Source organism: Anabrus simplex, chromosome 1, assembly GCF_040414725.1.
Source record: "Anabrus simplex isolate iqAnaSimp1 chromosome 1, ASM4041472v1, whole genome shotgun sequence".
In the NCBI taxonomy this organism is placed as follows: Eukaryota; Metazoa; Arthropoda; class Insecta; order Orthoptera; family Tettigoniidae; genus Anabrus; species Anabrus simplex.
In genome coordinates, this window is record NC_090265.1 from 176,554,178 (window position 1) to 176,573,800 (window position 19,623).

Here is a 19,623-nt window from a genome sequence, read left to right on the forward strand (position 1 = left end):
CCGTTATGGTTTTCATCCATTCATATATGAATGATATGTATAAGAAGTGGAATCAGAGATAAAGCTTTTCGCAGATGATGTTATTCTGTACAGAGTAATAAATAAATTACAAGATTGTGAGCAACTGCAAAATGACCTCGATAATGTTGTGAGATGGACAGTAGGCAATGGTATGATGATAGACGGGGATAAATGTCAGGCTGTGAGTTTCACAAATAGGGAAAGCCCTCTCAGTTTTAATTACTGCATTGATGGGGTGAAAGTTCCTTTTGGGGATCATTGTAAATACCTAGGTATTAATATAAGGAAAGATCTTCATTGGGGGTAATCACATAAATATGATTGTAAATAAAGTGTACAGATCTCTGCACATAGTTGTGAGAGTATTTAGGGGTTGTAGTAAGTATGTAAAGGAGAGAGCTTATTTGTCTCTGGTGAGATCCCAACTAGAGTATGGTTCTAGTGTATGAGACCCTTACCAGGATTACTTGATTCAGGAACTGGAAAAAATCCAATGAAAAGCAGCTCGGTTTGTTCTGGGCGATTTCCGACAAAACAGTAGCGTTACAAAAATGTTGCAAAGTTTGGGCTGGGAAGACTTGGGAGAAAGGAGACTAGCTGCTCGACTAAGTGGTATGTTCCGAGCTGTCAGTGTAGAGATGGCGTGGGAGGACATCAGTAGACGAATAAGTTTGGATGGTGTCTTTAAAAGTAAGAAAGATCACAATATGAAGATAAAGTTGGAATTCAAGAAGACAAATTGGGGCAAATATTCGTTTATAGGAAGGGGAGTTAGGGACTGGAATACCTTATGAAGGGAGATGTTCAATAAATTTCCAATTTCTCTGCAATCATTTAAGAAAGGTCTAGGAAAACAACAGGTAGGGAATCTGCCACCTGGGCGACTGCCCTAAATGCAGATCAGTTGTGATTGATTGATTGATTGATTGATTGATTGATTGATTGATTGATTGATTGATTGATTGATTGATTGATTGATTGATTGATTGATTGATTGATTGATTGATTGATTGATTGATTGATTGATTGATTGATTGATTGATTGATTGATTGATTGATTGATTGATTGATTGATTGATTGATTGATTGATTGATTGATTGATTGATTGATTGATTGATTGATTGATTGATTGATTGATTGATTGATTGATTGATTGATTGATTGATTGATTGGATTTACATCGCACTGACACAGATAGGTCTTATGGCGACAATGGGACAGTAATGGGCTAGGAATTGGAAGGAATGGACCGTTGCTTTGATTAAGGTACATTTGCCCGGTGTGAAAATGGAAAACCACGGAAAACCATCTACAGGGCTGTTGACAGTGGGGATCGAACCTACTATTTCTCGAATGCAAGCTGACAGCTACGTGAGCCAAATCTAGCGGCCTCTCGGTCGGTATTTAGTATAAATGTACTGAACACGGCCTTATACATTGAAGACGTATTCCGAGTGAATATATCCCTTCATATAGGGTTGGCGTCAGAATGGATGTTCGGCAGTAGAACTGCGAGAAATCCGAATAAAGTGCCCAACCTTATAAATTAAGGAAATTCCATGAAGATTAAGAAGAATTAGAACGATTTTAATCTGTGAATTAACTTTCCTCTCGGCCTCCTGGCTTTCCCATACAGCACAAAAATTACGAGTGTATTGATGATCCAGCTTAATGGTAGGTCTATATCATTAGCTAGTTGCTTTACGTCGCATGGATACAGATAGGTCTTATGGCGACGATGGGGCAGGGAAGGGCTAGAAGTGGGAAAGAAGCGGCCGTGGTCTTAATTAAGTTACAGCCCCAGCATTTGCCTGGTGTGAAAATGGGAAACCACAGAAAACCATCTTCAGGACTGCCGACAGTGGGGTTCGTATCTACTATCTCCCGAATACTGGCTACTGGCTGCACTTAAGCGACTGCAGCTAACGAGCTCGGTAGGCCTATATCAAGGCAAGTGTATATAATATGCAAGAAGCAGGAAACTACTTAAAAATTGCTACAAGATTTTTCAGGTGAACACTCCTTACACATTAATGGGTTCCCTAGCAAGGTGACTTGATTTTATTAGTCTTGGTACAAAGTTGGTGAGAATTTTTAATCTTCCCATCGAGGTACCACATAGAACACTTGCGGAACAAATTGGTAAATATGAGACTATTTTTCCGATTCAGGATGAAACATGGAGCTCAGGTTTTTGATACAATGTTAATAATGGTGTTCGAGCAATTTGATTAATTTTAAAGCAACATATATCGTTTGTTTAGATATTGGTGGGCATAAAGCCCAGATCAGTTAGGAAAATCAACTATACTACTTGTTCGTATTATAATGCATTGGGAATCTTACGGAGTCAATGCCCACGATGTAAACAACCTGTCCAGCTAACCGAACAACCTGCTAGTCCCACCTGAGTGACCTCGGCAAGTGGTAAATAACCTGCACAGCGCTTTCCGCTGCAAACCACACAGTTGACACCTGAAGACAACTCACACAGTTCACCTAGTGACTCAGACGAAGCTACACAGGTAACACAAAATCATCAACAGAAAGCTATTCCGGCCAATTCTGTATCGCACAAGGTTCCAGGGATGTTATGCCAACAGGTGGGGGAACAGACAACTGAGAAAGGAAATACTGATGGTAATAGTAGTAATCAAATATCGCAACCGAAAAGGCCACCTGCGATTTAGTCAGATGTATTGATGCCAGAACAGCTATCCCAAGAAATAAACCATCATTATTTACAGCCTATACTATCTCTGGGGGAGCCTCCGTGGCTCAGACGGCAGCGCGTCGGCCTCTCACCGCTGGATACCGTGGTTCAAAATCCGGTGACTCCATGTGAGATTTGTGCTGGACAAAGCGAAGGCGGGACAGGATTTTCTCCGGGTACTCCGGTTTTCCCTGTCATCTTACATTCCAGCAACACTCTCCATTATCATTTCATAGCATTTATCACTCATTAATAAATCACCTTGGGAGTGGCGACCCCATTGTAATAACAGCCTATATATGTTTCATTCATTACGTCCCTGACCCGGTCAATGACTGGAAAACAGGTTGTAGGTTTTCATTTTCACTATCTCTGGATTTGGAAACAGAGGTCGGAGATGTAATGACATCACCAACAACGAACAAACGGAAACATGCACAGTAGGTAACAACATAATACAACACCAACCTTTTTTTTTTTTGCTAGTTGTTTTACGTCGCACCGACACAGATAGGTCTTACGGCGACGATGGGACAGGAAAGGGCTAGGAGTGAGAAGGAAGCGGCCGTGGCCTTAATTAAGGTACAGCCCCAGCATTTGCCCGGTATGAAAATGGGAAACCACGGAAAACCGTCTTCAGGGCTGCCGACAGTGGGGTTCGAACCTACTATCTCCCGAATACTGGATACTGGCCGCACTTAAGCGACTGCAGCTATCGAGCTCGGTACACCAACCTTTAAACAAGAGAAATCTCAGTCGGTAGAAGAAATGGAAATTGCGGAAGCAAAACTATCTCAAGTTAGGCAAATGGATTCTGGGTTAATTCGGCCAGTATATGACAGTGGCAAAAAGAATGGCACTAAAATTATCAAACATATTCCGAATAAATAACTTCAGTACTTGTCTCCACCTCAAAACTCATCATTATAATCGGTGCTGTGTTATTTTACTTAATCATTCTACTTCTTCATTCCGTAGCATCACTTAATGATTACTGCCTGAGAAGTCGTAACAAACAGGTACTATTACAATAATGTATTAGAGATTATGACATCGATATACTATTGCTACAAGAAGTTAACGTCTTTTCATTGGGAACGATCACCACTATATTTCCAATCCTGGGCAAGACTGCAACTACTGCATATACAAATCTGGATTTAAGCATTAAAACTTGTGAAACACACCCGAGTTGGGGGATCACGTCAATATTAACAGAACATAACACACTATAAACACACATGTGCTTTCAGCCTGGAACACATCGTCACCATGAGCGAGAGGAGTTTCTGACTAATCAACTACGTTTCTTTTTACAACATAAATACAAAGATTTAATTTTCGGTGAAGATTTTAATTGTGTTTTACACGCAAAGACCAGAGGAGAGAATTCAGTCCTTCTCCAGCGCTTGAAAGAATGTATCAGGACTTACAGCTCCGCGACAAATGGGAAAGTAAACACGGCAATTTCGTACAATTTACATCCTCTGAGGAACATCTGCCTCTAGAATTGATAGATTTTTACATAAACTGAATCTTAGCATTCTATGTACATGACATCAGTGTTAAACTGATACTCTTCAGTGATCACCATACTGTCCTACTGAAGATAAGTACCACTAGAATAATACCTGCTATCGGGAAGGAACATTGGAAACTAAAGAATGCGTTGCTATATGACGAGCAAGTGAAGGACAACTTTCAACAGATGTGGTCAGATATGCTCAGTCGTCTCACAAAACAGGGACCCTTAACCGTTCACAAATGGTTCCATAATGCTAAACCAGCGATTCAAAGCTTCGTTGAGAAACAAGTAGCAGAAGAAAACTCTACACTCCTACTACACAATATTAAAAGACCTTCTTGTGCGTCAACAAGCAGGTTACGTCGAATAGCCGCAGTTAAACGAAGAATAGCAGCCATTCACAAAAACATCCTAAAGGGATCCTTAGTTCGTTATTGTTCTAAATCACCCTTAGCAGAAGAAAAAGCACAGCTCTATCATGCAGCCAATGAAAAAAAGAGCAAAATAATATCTACTCTACATAAAGATGACAACAGACGACTCTTTTCTAACGAAGACTGTATAAATGAAACTGAGAAATACTTTAGAGAAACGTTTTAGGATTATAAAAATTCCCCGCTCGATCAAATGATCATTCTGCCTTTCGTCGATCACCAAATAAATGATAATGAAAGGTAGCACTTCTTACGTCCAATTGACGAAAGTGGAGGCCCTGCGAACAGCCAGTAATAGATCGGCTCCAGGCCCTGATGGCCTGACTTACTTTGTCTACAAAAAGTACTTTCACATCATGAAAACAAACTTTTTAACACTGATGCAAATATTGTTCGCTAATATACAAGAGTGAACAGGCTTTAATGAAGGAATTATAATCATAATTCTTATACCCAAAGTCCCAGCACCATGAACTGTATCGGATTTCCGCCCCATAACACTCCTCAACACAGATTACAAACTCTTAATGAAAATACTCGCAAAAAAGGGCACGATCTTACCTTAATAACATTTACAAAGTAGGGCAAACATGTGCTATTCCCAGAGGGAAAATAACCCACATCCTTCGAGCAATAAGAAATGCAGTGTTACACCTTGAAGCGTAACCAACTGAAATGGGCGCGATTCTCAACCTAGACTCCGAAAATGTTTCGACAGATTGCATCAAGGGCACTTGTTAGCAGTGCTGCAACGCTTGGGTCTTCCAATCGCAATATGTAGTCTTATTCGAACCCTTTATAAGCCTATGCACTCTCACATACTTCTTAATAGACACTTCCCCAGACCAATTCCAAGTAAAACATTAGTACGGCAAGGATGTCCCATATCGGTGACTCTTTTTGCCTTAAATATTGATCCCTTCCTTCGAGCAGTCCCATATACTGTTCACGGTTGCAGCCTATTTTTGGTGACGTCACCATATTACTTCAGACACCAACCGTTGCCCCATAGTTGAAGTGCATAATAACAACTTAAAGCCTCTAAAGCCCAAGTCATTTATAAAAAATGCGAGATATTTCCACTTCGCAGCTAAATCAAAGAGACGAGAATAGCGTCATTACCCATTAAAGATTAAGATTTTGGGATTAGGGTTCACCCCCAATATGGCCCGAAATATTGACAAAACCTGGACAAACATTGTTACAAGTGTACGCGCCACGTTGTCAATCAACTGGATCGAAACCTGAACACCATTAAAGGGTGTGGCATGCAAATCGGTTTGCTTTATCTCAATTGTGGTGTGCGGCACATCTTCTAACCTTGCCGGTAAAAATAAGCCAGCGAATTGAACTATGTATAAGTTATTATTTATGGCGAGGATATATATTTCGTGCAGTACGAAACAATCAGTTGATAGAGGAGGATTGGGTCTTATCGCAGTCGGTGAAAAATGCCAGGCACTCTCAGTGTGAGAGTTAGTAAACTAAGACAGGATTAGGAGCTGATCATGATACGTGTTTACGGAATATAAGTCAGTAAAACCCATATTATACAGTGCCGACACGGTAATTTAGTAGAGCGCTGCAAGCGATGGAGATGATAAGAGTGTCAGGAAACAACGTAACTTATACAAGAAAAACATACGGACATCTGTTAGAGAAGAACGAAACACAACGACAGATCATGGAGAAGTATCAAAATCGGAAATGGAATTATATATGGAGAAATTTCAAAAATCATTATATCCCGACTAACTGGAAAATAGCGGCATATGAAGGTATCGAATTTCTTCCAACAGATGATAAAAAATTCCGCCAAACCACCCAATCCCCACTCTGTAATATATGTCTAAAGATGGACATACAGAGGCATAAAATTACTAACTTTGGAAGTGTCAATGTTGTCTGAGAATGGTTTGTTCTGTACTAAGACGGATGACAGGATCATCTAATTCTAATGAAGCTTACGGCACAGTTTTAGGTACTCAGCACTTGAAATTTTTGCGAACTTGGCATGCCATGGGGTATCTCTATTATGTGCAGGTAAACGAAAAGTGCTCCCTGAACTCATCTTATTAAAAGATGTCAAACAAAAATAATTGAAACGTGTACCTCTCTCAGAGAAAACTCACGTCAAGAAACTCAAAATTGTTGCATTATAACATTCGAAAGATCGTGCAGTGAATAGTGCAGTGTTTTTCACACCATGTGTTTTTATAGTGAGTTTTGTGCCAATGTTATTCTTTTTTCCCTTAGCTGAAATGACTATTTTCTAGACGAATGGTGTAAGAGATTAATTATGTAAAGTGCATTGTTCAAAGATCCAAAAGGACATGTGAAAAGTGAACATTGCACTATCACAGGGGTTCGAGTGATGGCTGTGATTTGTTTATTGTGTTACTTTTGTTTGTTAGTTTTATACCTTTTATACTGTGAGAAATAAAATAAGTCGGACGAATAAATGGATAACTTTGCTCCACAGCCGTAGCGCGTTAACTCCCGCAGCCACACCATTCGGTGTATTTTATGATGTTTGATATAAGGACCAAAGGCAGGCATTTACACAAGTGGAGGCACATGCTTCCTCTAGTGTACCGTCATTGCATTGTCCTACATAGGAGGCTTATAGTGGTAGGGGTGTCTCAACGGTGCACTAGCCACCAGAGTCTTGGAAACATGTAGCAATCCAGCTGATGAACCCACTGCTACACCGGGGCGAAACGCTGGTAATTTCACGATTGAAAACGCCTGAAGAGCTTTATATTTGCTTTAAGTCGCACTGACGCAGATCGGTCTGATGACAACGATGGGATAGGAAAGGGCAAGGAAGGGTGCAGAAAGCGGCCTTGGTCTTAGTTAGGGTACAACCCCATCATTTGACCCGGTGTGAAAATGGGAAACCACCGAAACCATCTTCAAGGCTGCAAACAGTGGGGTTCAAATCCACTATCTCTCGAAGCAAGCTCAAAAATGCTCGACGCTGACCGCACAGCCAACTCGCCCTGTGTCCGTTTCGATACATCATGTGGCGTCATTCCTATTTTACGAACCATTTATGATGTTAACCGAGCTAGAAGGTGAAGTAATGTACATTTTCAAAGCAAAGCCATCTTCGTACCGACTATGAAAGGCCTTAAAATCGTCAAAAAGTGGGTTCCACACTCTGTAACCTCAGCATTAAATGGGGCAGAGTGTTTAGGTCAATTTCTAGCCGTCTTTGTTTCCTGGAATTCACCTGACGTTCATTTTTGTTGTAGACTATGTGAGCATCAGGGTCATGTGCCATTCCAGCAGTGGAAATCTCATTTCTTTCCTTTTTAACTTCGTGAGGTGAATCGAACCCACGTCCGTCTATGTGGACCGAGCAAATATTATTTGAATTCTGTATTTCTTTATTCAATTTGTTGCCTTACGAAGTAATGTAATGTGCTATATTTTCTTTATAATTAAAGTTAGTCCCTCCATTCCAATGTATATTAACATTCTTATTATTCATCCAAGGATATACAGACTCTGTTCGTACGCCAAATAGTCAGGTGGGTGAAGCTTGAGGTAAGAGTCCCATCCATGGGATATTGTAGTGTTTTCTGTCTGAATTGCTGCAGATTTGTAACCGTGCATGAGTTGGTGGTAGCAATTATTGTAATAGTGGGAAGTATAGCTCGATAACCATACCCTGTTTACCCTAATTGGAAAACAAGAAGAATGCACTTATTGGCAAAGAAATTGAAAATTCCTGATAGGCATGAAAATGAGAGACTCACTAGGCCTCGCACACCTAGTGCCATTGGTGGCGATAGAAAATAATATTTCCCCGAGAAGATCTGTTAGTAAAGATTAAAGCATGAAAATTTTGGCACAAGTACATGGAAGCAATAGGGTAATTCCGGGAGAGTTGCCGCACTTTTTATGTCTTTTGTTATATCTCGGTATATTTACTTTAAAAATTGTTGCAAATTCATAGAGCATAATTTGAAAACATATACATTTGATCAGGAATGAACAAAATATTGGCAATTGAAAGTAAATGGGAGAAAGGAGTGAACAAAGGAATTGTTGCATCTGCGGCGTCTCTCCCTGGATCCCGGTATAGATGCCGACTTTGCTCGGGAGAGATGCCGCGAGTAAAATAATTAATTACAAAATCAAATTTAAGCCAATTTCTTCAACTTTAATATAACCGAACACTAGAACGTACTACAAGACAATTATTATATCCACATAATATAATCATTCAATGGAAAAAATCTATCTGATAATTTACAACATTAAAATCATATTTTAATTTCGATTTACTATAAATGTGCATGTGCAATGGATTCTTCACTGTGTTATATAAAACCCCACGGCACTTAATACCCTTGAAATGGCTCTGGCCTGCACAGCGACCGCTGCTCAGCCCGAAGGCCAACTATCAGGGAGATACGCCGCACCCTCCTGTTTTCATACCTCAAGGCTATCATGGCCCAAAATTAGCTTACTCTCAACTACAGTTATGTTTCTGACGTCTACTGTACTAAAAACGTCTGATTTAAGCATTTGAAGCCAACTTAATATACAATAAATTAACACACGCAAAAACTTTGTCAGGAGGAAACATGTACTCGCCTCATGATATCGGCTATAATTGGCGTAATATACGAGCAAATTTCGTCACACTCGCAGAGTAGTTCTTTACCTTAACCTATCATATCTTCGGAGGCATCGTAGTGACGAATCTATGCTGTTGGATATTGCCATAGAAGACCTAATACAGGAAGGTAGAAGGACATGGAGAATAAAACCACAAGACCGAATAGAATGAATGACTCTCATTACGGACTCTAAAGTCAAACTTGAAGGACTGTGAAGCCACAGACGAAAAAGTAAGGAATTAGAAGAAGTTAACCGTTGAAATATACACACCAGTGTTAAATTGTCCAAATTCTAAATTATTCTTTTTTTTTAAAAAATAACTTGTTCCTCTGAAGCATGATGTCGTATAGAGAGCAAGACTGTGTCTTGCGCACCCCTGGACTCTGTAGTGTTGAAGAACATCGCCTTACTGGAGTCGATTGTGTGGGTGGCTGAGGGTGGTTGCGAGGGGACGATACGGCTGCTGATAAATCGTACCCACTTGATCATCGAATTATCGAAAGCTCGTAAAATGGAATGAAAAATGTTTACCAGTCGATTTGGCAGAGATCGAGATAAGAATACATCCTCAAGAAGACGAGCTCACTTCTTATCTTCACCAATACTCGTAGGCTCTTGCCAGAATTTGGAGTGTTTACTTCAAGCGCACTTTCTCGGACTTTATTGTCAAGACTATTTTCGTACATTCTACAAGATTGGCACTCTTATGAATGAATTCCAATTTTCTACCGTCATCAATCACATTCGCTGATCTATCAGAATAACAGACAGAAAGTATGAAGAGAATTGAATAGGTACAAGAAAATCCCTCGTATGATTTTTGATACTAGAATCTCAAGAGTTCTGAAGGTTAAAGTGTTAAAAATATGAAGGGAACATTATAGCGGGTGATAACGTCTCTGATTTCGCACCAAAGTGGCCGCAGTTCGATTCCAACGGTGTAGGTTTTAAAATAATAATAATAGTATTATAGGGGCCGATGACCTTCAACGTTAGGCCCCTTAAAACAACAAGCATCATCATCATCAATAATGTTATATTACTATTATTATTATTATTATTATTATTATTATTATTATTATTATTATTATTATTATTATTATTATTATTATTATTATTTCGTTTCGGCCAACTAAGGACCACGTAATTTTAACTGTTTCCTTTCCTTTCTTGGTCCAGTATTACTTCATTCGTAGACGGTATTGGTCACTTTGCCTTTCCACTTTTTAGTTTCGTCTTTGGATGGAAACTCTGATGTTCTTGGAGTTTTCTATTTAGTGGATCACGCTTCTGGATACCTTCAAATGAGATCCCTATCTCTTGCAGATCTTTCTGTACATCACTGAACGATGCCTCCTTAGCATTTTTCTCATGGAGGAAAGTGAAAATCCGGTTGGTTAACCGTGATGACTTCATTCGTGCCATGTGTCCATAAAAAATTATCCACCTTTCCCGCATGCCAACAGCCGTAGCCGTGTTGAAACACCGGATCCCGTGAGATCTCCTAAGTTAAGCAACATTGGGCGTGGTCGAGAAGTGGATGGGTTGCCACGCGCTGGTGGTGGGGGCAAGGGAATGGAGGAGCGGAAAGGAACTGGCCACCCTACCGTACGTAAACTCCGGCTCAGGTACACCTCTGTGGAGGTTCGGACCTGCCTTCGGGCAAAACACACCCTTGCCTTGCCTTTCCCGCATCACGTCGGTAATTTTCTCCTCCTGCGAGTACAACTCCTGGTTGTGCCGTCTCCTAAACTCGTCATTGGCTGGACCCAAGATTTTCCTCAAAATCTTCCTTTCTTTAGCATCAAATTTCTCCATCATGCCTTTCTTGTTCATGGCGAGAATTACCGCTGCATATAGAGATTCTGGCCAGATGACTGTGTAATAGTGTTTGCTTTTTGCATTCAGAGATATAGACCTTTTGTTATAGACTTTCTTTAGTCAGATGGTATTATTATTATTATTATTATTATTATTATTATTATTATTATTATTATTATTATTATTATTATTGATTCGTTATGCCCATATAAGGAGCGCGTTCGAACTTATTAGTACTTGTTTGTTTTTAATTCTTCTCTTCCCAATATTTCTTCATCCTCTCGCTGTGTTCCTTTTTACGTTGTTTAGTCCGTTGTGTACTTTGTCCAGTGGACTTCACAGAAAATTTGTTTTGTGAATTAAAATTCTGAATTATATTATATCTCGAGCAGTTTATTCATTAATGCCAATTTCATTTGTTCTTCACTGATTTCCTTTAGCCAATTATTTTGATTTTTCATTCATAAGGCTAAGTTTAAAATTTTCTTTTCGAGCCTGTTATTATCTATTCCATGTATGTGAGCATACAATAGTAATCGTCGTTTCTTGATCGTACCGGTGATTTTTTGTGTATCTTGATAGATTTCTTGTGATTTATTTTTTATCAAAATTTAATTCTTGCATTTTGGTCCAAAGATTTTCATGAGGATTTTTCCTTCTTGCTTTTCGATCATCTTTATTTAAGAGTCGACACCAATTATAATAGTTTCAGATGCATGAATGGCTTCTGTTTTAGCTGTTGTGTTGTAATGTCGTATTTTTTCCGTTCTTCTCCTTTTATTGTATTTGTTCCAAGTATTTTTGTATGCTCTTTGATGTTTTTCAGGTCTTGGTTAGCTAGCTGATTTAACGATGCTGGTTCAATAATTTCACCTAGGTACTTATCTCTGTCTACTTGAGCGATATTCCCATATTAGGTGATTAATGATTGATTGTTGAAACCTGATTTAGTCCCTTCCATATACCTTGTCTTTTCATTAGAAACGTGGATTCCTGTTTGGGCTGCTATTTCATGAAGATTTTCAACAGACTGGATTGCTTCCTATCTGTTATTAGATAGGATAGCAATGGCATCAGCAAATGCTAGGCAATCAGGTGAAGTTTCTTTTGGTTTCATCTACGAATATTTATACCTTTAGTTTCATTTTATCATATCCTAATCACGTTTTCCAGAACTAAATTCAACAAAAGGGGAGATAATCCATCCCTTGTCTGACATCAAAGGAAAGCAGCTCGATATTTTCTGGGTGATTTTCGACAAAAGAATTGCATTACAAAAATGTTGCAAAGTTTGGGCTGGGAGGAATTGGGAGAAGCAGATGAGCTGCCCGACTAAGTGGAATGTTCCGAGCTGTCAGTGGAGAGATGGCGTGGGCTGGCAACAGTATTAAATAAGTTTGAGTTGCGTCATTAAAAGTAGGAAAGATCACATTATTAAGATAAAGCCAGAATTCAAGAGGAGAAATTAGGGCAAATATTCATTTTTAGGAAGGAGAGTTAGGGAGATGTTCAATAAATTTCCAATTTATTTCCAATCACTTAAGAAAAGGCTAGGAAAACAACAGACAGGGAATCTGCCACCTGGACGACTGTCCTAAATGCAGATCAGTGGTGATTGATTGAGTGATATTTGCTTCATCAGTTCTCTTGTTTTCTTGCCAGCTTGGAATTCCTCTAGCACGTTCAACTCTGTCTGTCGGTCTGGGGAGTCGTATGCCTTTTGGTAGTCATTAAATGCGACTATTTTTTGTATGGTTTTTCGAATTTTAAGAATGGTTTTAACGTTGAAAATTTGCTCTATATCTCCATTTTTCGAAATCTTGCCTGATACTCACTAATTAAGTGCGGAGTTTGATCTTCCATCCTATTAAACAGGGCTTTAGAGAGAATATTATAGATTATCGATATTAGAGAAATTCCTATGTAGTTGTCGGTAACTGATTTGTCCCTTTTCTTACTAAATGACTGAATTAATGCACACTTCCATTCCTTGGGGTATTTTTCAGAATGCCATGTGTCCTGTAATATTTCATGGAGGATCAGGGCCTGTTTTTCGAACTCTAATTTCAATATTTCTCCATATATTCCGTCTTCGCCCTGTACTTCGTTGTCTTGTAAGTTTCGAATTATTATTTTAGCCTCTTCCAATGTCGGGAGTGGGGGGGATGCTGAGTCAGGATTTGGTGTGAGTTTCTCGAAAGTAAATTTTTCATTGGGATTTTCAGAGTTGAGTAACTTCTGAAAGTAGTTTGCAAGGTGTTTGAAGATTTCCTTATTTGTTTCTATTGTTCCATCCGAAATTTCGAAGCATAAGCTGGCCGCGCTATATGTGTGAATTTCTTATTTAAATTTCTTACAGTAGTTTCTGGTATTATTTTTCTTGAAGTCTTGATCAATTCCTACCAGTCTGGCAAGTTCGTACTTACGCTTTTCTGTTCTAATGATTTTTTACGTTAGTTTTTGAATTTGAAGGAATTCCTGCCAATTGATTTCTGATTTGTGAGTTTCATCGTCGTCATGTCTTGAGTCTTTGATCAATTGCATTGTCACAAGTGTCATTCCACCATCTATGTTTTCTTCTTGTTGGTGGCGTGCCAATTTTTTGCGATGCGTGGGGGTATTGAATATTTGAAGTGATTCCAACTAGGTGGTATATGAGAGGGTAAATTTCCATGAAAGATATCTGAATTTAGTTTGAGGATTATTATTATTATTATTATTATTATTATTATTATTATTATTATTATTATTATTATTATTATTATTATTGTCTATGTTCTCGGGTACCTGGTGGACAGATTTTGAATTAACGCCATCTAGGCGCCATCTAGGCTGCTTACGTGTCAATTTTGACGTTCTGTTTTAATCTAGCAGATTGTGGAAAACCTGATCTCTGTTGGGCGATCACTGACTTGAGCCGTATCCTGCTGGCCCATAACAGATACTCAGGTCATTATATGACATAATACGTACATTTTATTGATCTAAATTGCAGTCATATATGGTAAAGTAATGAAACGCAAGATAGCTGAGACCGGAAGTCGATGGAGACATCAAGTCGCTGCATATTGCCCAATACTTCCTCGGGACCGTGAGAAAGGCTTAAAGATGTTAAAATGATATGCATATCGAAACCTTCCCCGGGATGAGTATACTCTAAGTATGAAGTTTGGTTGAGATCTATCCAGCCGTTTCGACGTGATGGTGGAAAAACCATTCTGGTTTTCCTATAAACCCCCCGTCTATTCAAAGATTTTAAAATGATATGCATATCGAAACCTTCCCCGGGATGAGTATACTCTAAATATGAAGTTTGGTTGAGATCTATCCAGCCGTTTCGACGTGATGGTGGAACAGACAAACAGACAGACAAACAGACACGAAACGTTAAAACCACCGATTCGGTCTTGAGTTGACCTAAAACGGATAAATATCTGAAAAATTGGCAAAACAAAAGAAATTACAGACAGCGGACCCCCTACACTTTTATTTATATAGATATGCTCCCCTATAATACAAAAATAATATTAATATTAAATCTGCTGTGCTGAGGGGTTAAACCTTTGGTTTGTGACTAGCTTATTATCCGAGAAGAACCAAATGTTTCAGCATCACATGGTAATAATTAGCCTCCCCACATGCGGTGTTAATTCTGTAAAATCTTTCTTGTGCTTTCAGAAAATTGGATTAGGGAAGGAAAATCCCGTACACTGTACTTGTTCTATTGCACGTGTTTATCGCCAAAGCTGTTACCACACTAACACTCCGCTAAATATGGACGTAATTTCACAACGAATTGTAATACGGAACAATTATTAAAGCTCATGCGATTACTGGGGGAAACTAAACCGCACCGCAGCCTCTGTTCATGTCGACAGGAACCACAACACATGTTCACTTCTAACCAACAGTGAGGACGGTTAGTTTAAAATATTATTATAAAGAAAAAATTAGACGAAGAAACAATTACAAATTACTGTTGTGTAGGCGTAACGGGACTACGTTCAATGTGTTTGGAAAATACGTTGAAATATTACCCTTTGTCATTACGTGTATGTTTAAACAAAGCAAGTTCGTAGTTTTATATACCCCTTGATGTCGTGATCATATTCGATGTACGTCCACTTTGATGAGGAATCCGAAACACAGTTACGTCGCTATCCGTTTCAAACATTCCAGAGTCACTGGCCTGAAATCAAACCATGGCCACTTTGGTGAGAATTCAGTAACAATTCCACTCAACTCCACCACCCAAAATTGTGTGCGTGTTTATTTTCAGGCTAGAAAATCGTCAATACAAAAGAAATGGCTCGTCAGTTATATGCTTGATAATATATTAATGGTCTGTACATACACTTGAATCAAAGCAAGTGAGTGAATTAGTTTAATTCATAATAAGGAAAGTTTACTCCAGTCTGCCCTGGAGGAAGAGACCTACCGATAGAGCTCGCCGTGCGATTAGAATCGCGCAGTTGTGAGCTTGTACTCAGGAAATGGTGGGTTCGAATCCGACAAGCGTGGGGATGGTTTCCGTGGTTTCCCATTTAACACCAGGAAAATGCTGGGGGTGTATCTTAATTAAGGCCATGGCCACTTCCTTCTAATCCTAACCCTCTTCCATCTTTTCGTCTTCGAAAACCTACAGCGCGTTAGTGTGACATCAAAACCAAACGGAACAGAAGGGAATCACTTCAGACCAGGAGCGTGCTATTGTAACAACTAGGGCCCGGAAGTTGAACACCTATAAATTGCCTAAAAAGACCTGTATAGAGACTAAATATATCCAAAAATTGGACCTAAAATCTTGCAAAAAGGACGTGCAATGCGATCCAAATTAATTCAAAATATTAGTCTTAATTCATATTTAATGAAGGAATATAATAACTTAAAAAACAAAGTTCTGGTGGTATGCAACATACAGGGTAAAAGTACAGAGCGGTCGGAAACAACCTGAACCGGGTACATAAGCGTTAGAGGGTTGGTCATACTGATAAAATACTTGCAAAGTATAATAAGATATCTCGCACCGTTGTCACTTTACCAGCTGCTGAATTTAGCCAATCAGATCGCTTCGTGGGCAACTTCAGGTAGGCTTTGCGAGGCGGTGTTGCTAAATCTGCATGTGGCTTGTGACCGGATTGAGAATGCCAATAGAACATATAAACTCCATGAGAGGGAAATGAACAAGGACCTCCTGCTGATAGGTTCGGCGCGTAGCAAGCACGCTACAGTGACATTGGTTGAAACCCACGATGTGTTAGTGTTCGATGCTCATTTCTCGACATGGCTCTCAAGCCCGACCAAGCCACGTACAGACTTAGCAACACCGCCTCGTATAGCCCATTTTATTTCGTCCGCGAAGCTATCTGACTGGCTAACTTCAGCAGCTGATGAAATGGCAAAGGAGCGAGATATCGATGTATTTTTTTCATGTTACTTGTCAGTGTAACGAGTGCTGCAAATCTCATACACTCGGTTCAAGTTGTTTCCGACCACCCTGTATATGTGTGAAATACTTCTTCTTCCAGACATTATATATTTTTAGATTAATATCATTTAAAAAATGAATGCCAAGTTGGTTAAGAAAGTACTTGCAGACTTCAGAATGAAATATTTCTCTCCATCTAGGATGAATTGAGCGAGCCCACAATGGGCATCCTGGAGACAGAAATTGAAATTTGTATAACTGGAATCATATGTCGCATAACCACACTGGGCTTATAGAAATTGGAATTTGGAAACCTTGAAAAAAAATGAAAATCCACAGCCTGTTTCCAGTCATTTGACCGGGTCAGGGATGGAATGAATGAAGCACCTATCTAGCGGCGAGGATATGAAATGTGCCGGCTGCCGAAGCCTGTCGCACTCCTCTGGGGCAATGATAAATGACTGATAGATGAATGAAATGTGAATGGAGAGTGTTAGTGGAATGAAAGATGACAGGGAAAACCGGAGTACCCGGAGAAAAACCTGTCCCGCCTCCGCTTTTTCCAGCACAAATCTCACATGGAGTGACCGGGATTTGAACCACGGTATCCAGCGGTGAGAGGCCGGCGCGCTGCCGCCTGAGCCACTGAGCCTTGGAAACCTTATCTCAGTTAATTTTGCAGAATATCACAACAGTCATCTCCAGGTTCTTAAGTTTAAAGGATCGTCGGTTTTCAGACAGAACGTTGCAAAACGCCCAGAAACTTCTCTCTACATCACGGATATTAAGGGTTCTTTCTTGAAGCAAGTAAGATCATCCTTGTCAAAAAATCAAAATTTTCTCCTTTCAATATTTCACTTATCTTACAAATATTTTGATACACCTGTTTTTTCCAAGCATTAGTTTCATTTTCACTTCATTTATTTTCTTACTGCAGTAAGGAATTTTGTGATGGATGAACTAATGATGATTCGATTTTGGAACGGACAGTACAAATGTAGCCGAAAGACGGTGAAGTTGGAAGAAAAATAGCCGTTAAGACGTAAACAAGAGCTAAAAAGGGAGCTATAAGCCAAAAATGCCAAAAATACATAACGGGACAATAAAACCCACCATTTTTTAGCTCACATTGACCCAGAATGAGCATATATCATGTTGGGCCTCGTCTTGGAACACTCGAGAAAAAAAGGATTCTTCCTCAATGTCCCAGCCCTAGTAATAACGCAGAGATATCAGTTTAGCTACCAAGTACAGATTAGTCAATGCGATTATATTCCCACTGTTCATGTATGGATGTGAGATCTGGACGCTGAAACAGGCAGACATAAGGAAGATCGACGCATTTGAGCTCTGGTGTTGGCGAAGAATCTTACGAATACCATGGATTGCAAAATTCACCAATAAGGCAGTTTTAGAGCGCATCAAGTCCCGTATGTCATTGGTTTGTAAGATTATGAAGCGGAGGCTATCTTACTTTGGCCAAGTTATGGGATCAGTTGCATTGGAAAAAATAATCAATGTAGGAATGATCAGCGGTACAAGAAGACAAGATCGCCAGATGACTCGTTGGTTAGACACCGTCAAAACAGACAAAAACCTCACCCTGGAACAACTAAAGGAGGCAGTATGGAACAGGACAACTTGGAGAGCGCTAATTTATAGAATTGCCGATGGTCGGATTCGACTGAACGGATAACATCATCGGTAATAACACTCTCCTCTATGTACATTTCTGCCATAGTACTTCTGCTGAATGGAAACGTTCTACCTAGTGTTTCTGTGACTTATCGCACAGAAGGTGGACTCTTCAACCTGAAGAGACCGAAATAATCATCAAATTAATTATTACATCGTTTGTTGAACTTCCATTTACTGGCACATAAAAGAACTCCTGCGGGACTAAATTCCGGCACCTCAATGTCTCCGAAGACCGTAAAAGTAGTTAGTGGGACGTAAAGCAAATAACATTATTATTACTATTATTATTGTTGTTGAACTTCAGTTTGTGAGTAGTAACATCATCGTTGAACAGTGTCAGGGAAAACTTCAGAGCATACTGATGCATTTTCTGCTACACTTGAATGAATCAGGCTTAGAATCTATTAACCCGAATGACTCAAATTTGTTTACCTCGTCACATACCTCTACTTATGCTTATTTTTCAGCATATTTATGGCTATACTGCTTTCTGTTCTTAAGGCTTAAACAATTGACGGGGTCTGTAAGGAATGTAGGGTCCACGTAGTCCAGACACTCACAGGAGATCGGGCATGTGCAAATAGGTTATGGGTGCGGTCATCTGTCGTGTGCAGTGTGAATTTGACGGCCATCCAGTTGAGAGTGCTGTTGCTGCGTGGCGTTAAAGTCAAGAGTCACTATTTCATCGCTCTAAAGAATGTTTTCAAAAGGTGATCAGCGTTCGTTCCAGGATTAAAATCGAGGCTGCATCGGGATATTATCGAGGATTACGTAGAGCCTGTAGCGAGAACGGTTGAACGATGGGTCAAGGTGTTTCGTGCGGTTCGGAATGAGACTGCGTATTTGCACTGCACAGGTCGGCCATCCATCCTCAAGATCAGATTGACATTGTGAGCGGTCTCATTTCCGTAGACTAACGATGGATTGTCCGGGAATTATCCGTGGAGGTTGGTCTCAGTCATCAAACGGTGTGGCACATACTGACGAAATGCCTTAACATGAGTACAATTGCGTCCCGTTGGGTTCTACATCAACTCACCGACAAACAGAAATGCTATCGGTATGCACTGGCCGACATCCACCTGGACAGATACTGCACTGAAAGAGATGCATTTCTGCAGCGTATTGTCGCCATTGATGAGACGTGGGCACAAGCCTACTAGCCAGAATTAGAGCGTCAATCGAATGAATGGCGTCAACCAGGTTTCTATAAGAACCCGGTGGGGTGAAGCTAATGCTGATTTTGGTATACGACTACGAGGGTGTTAATCTTACTGTGCCTGAGGGACAAATCGCCAACAGTGACTACTATTGCCGATTTCTGGATGAACATCTGCGTCCGGCTAT